This window comes from Mesoplodon densirostris, chromosome X, assembly GCF_025265405.1.
Source record: "Mesoplodon densirostris isolate mMesDen1 chromosome X, mMesDen1 primary haplotype, whole genome shotgun sequence".
NCBI classification, from domain to species: Eukaryota; Metazoa; Chordata; class Mammalia; order Artiodactyla; family Ziphiidae; genus Mesoplodon; species Mesoplodon densirostris.
The window spans coordinates 34,175,361-34,177,708 of record NC_082681.1 but is presented as its reverse complement, the minus strand read 5'-3'; the positions used below and the strand labels follow the sequence as shown (position 1 = coordinate 34,177,708).

General features: G+C 37.9%; 1 pseudogene; it reads right to left on the bottom strand.

Moving 5' to 3' along the window:
• Positions 1-325: 325 nt before the first annotated feature.
• On the bottom strand, positions 326-687 carry LOC132482384 (small ribosomal subunit protein uS10-like; annotated as a pseudogene).
• Between the last annotated feature and the right edge of the window lie 1,661 nt (positions 688-2,348).

The following is a 2,348-nucleotide window of genomic DNA, read 5'->3' as shown; positions in this document are numbered from 1 at the left end:
TCTTGTCAAGTCAAGTCAATCCCACGTTCAGCGTCTCTCCCATCCATCTTCTCCTCCCCATGTCTATTTCCCTGCCCCCTAGTTTAGACCCTATTCACTCCCAGCTATACTTCGGAAGTGATCTTCTAACTGGTCTCCATGATTTCAGTCTGTACCCTTTCCCCTTCAATCCATAGCTCACACTGCTATCAGAAAAACTGCAAAGACTTAAGATTTATACTCTTCTACCCCCAAACTTTCAGAGGCTCCCTTATGCCTGTTGAATATTGGTTTTCAGACTTAAAAAAAAATCGCAACTGATTATCAATTAATTAAAAAGGTTGATTTAAGCATCTGCCATGGCGACTTCAACCTTGACTCCTGGCTCAATACTGATGGAAGTAACCTGTTTAACAGCCTCAGAAGGGCTGTGCAAGGTAATGAGGTCGCTTGTGGATCCTCATCTGAAATCAATCCCAAGTCTCAGAACCCCTCACCACAAAGAGTTTTCCTTGTAGTTATTCTTAGAGTCTTGGTGGGCATCCGAACTAGTCCTTTCACTTTGAGATTCTTATACTTTGGGCCTCTGATCAAGTCAGCACATACCTTCTCCAAAGATTTTGTGTTGCGGCTGGTTAAGGTAATTCTAATTCGGTGAGTCGCCACTTCTGGCACCAGGGGAGTCTTTCAGGGGTCTTGAAAAGCCATGGCTGCAGCGTGGCTTCCTGACCAGGTGGACCAGCACTCTGCAGCAGCAGTGACCACATCTGCCTCGAAGAACCAGACTTTTAAAAATATTCCAAATCAGATGAATGCTTTCGTAGACAAAAATCTGACACAGACCCCAATGTATAAAACAGATAAAAATTATATTTTATTAATATGAATTTATTTTCTAAGTTAAAAATCATTACATTTATGGATCATAAAGTCAATCAGTGAGGAAAAATGAGGCTCTTCTGATAAACACAAAAATCTAAAATCAAGGGTAAGGAAACCAGATTCTTTTTTTAAAACATTTTTATTGGAGTATAGTTGATTTACACTGTTGTGTTATTTTCAGGTGTATAGCAAAGTGAATCTGTTATACATATACATATATCCACTCCTTTTTAGATTCTTTTCCCATATTGGCCATTACAGAGTACTGAGTAGAGTTCCCTGTGCTATACAGTAGGTCCTTATTAGTTATCTGTTTTATATGTAGTAGTGTGTATATGTCAATCCCAGTCTTCCAATTTATCCCTCCCCTCCCTTACCCCCTGGTAACCACGGGAACTACATTCTTATACTAGCATTCAATTTATTTTTTTAATTTTTATTTTGGTTGTACAGTATTGAGAAAATTCTTACAGTTAAGTAGCGGCAAATGCTAACAGTTTTAACAGTTCATCTTGCAAGAGATCTTATTTGCACAAGAATGCAAAAGTAGCTTTACTATAAGGTCTGCCACAAAATAAGTCAAGTGGTAGCATAAATTATTTTAATGTTTCTCATATGTTAATATTTGTGTATTACATATTAAAACATGTAATGTATTATAGTTTCAAAATATATATTTCAACAAATATTTTTAATGTAGAAAATTAAATCAAATATCTATGGAACGCCTAAAACATGTGTATAGAATCTTTGAGTTCGTGAAACAAGTTGAAACTCTTGCCACAAAGAAAGTGCTTGGTGGGACTTCCCTGGTGGTGCAGTGGTTAAGACTCCACGCTCCCAGTGCAGGGGGGCCCGGGTTTGATCCCTGGTCAGGGAACTAGATCCCACATGCATGCTGCAACTAAGAGTTCCCATGCCACAACTAAGGAGCCTGCATGCTGCAACTAAGGAGCCCAAGAGCTGCAACTAAGGAGCCCGCCTGCCACAACTAAGACCTGGCACAAGCAAATAAATAAATTAATGAAATAAATTTTTTTAAAAAAGAAAGTGCTTGGTGATCTAGCCTCAATCTATTCTTCTGAACTTCTTGCCCTCTACTGCTTTTCACACAATCTTAAAAAGAATGAAAACCTATGTTATGTTTTCGAGATTATTAGTATTAGAATACATGTGGAAGAAAACATACTAAATACAGAAAGAATGAAATGGAGAAAAATTACCCCAAATCCCTCCATCCAGGGCTGACTACCACAAATGTTTTATTATAATTTCTTTCAATCTTTTACCTTTCATAGTAAGATGGATAGTTATAGAGAACTGTGTCAGGCACTTAAATAGATTATCTCATTTCACACTCACAAACACCCTATTAGGCATTCATGTCATTCATTACATTGAACACTGAGGAAACAGAGGATCAAATAGGTTGAGTAACTTGCCCAAGGTCACACAGTAAAGTGCAGAGATGGTCTTCAATTCACTAT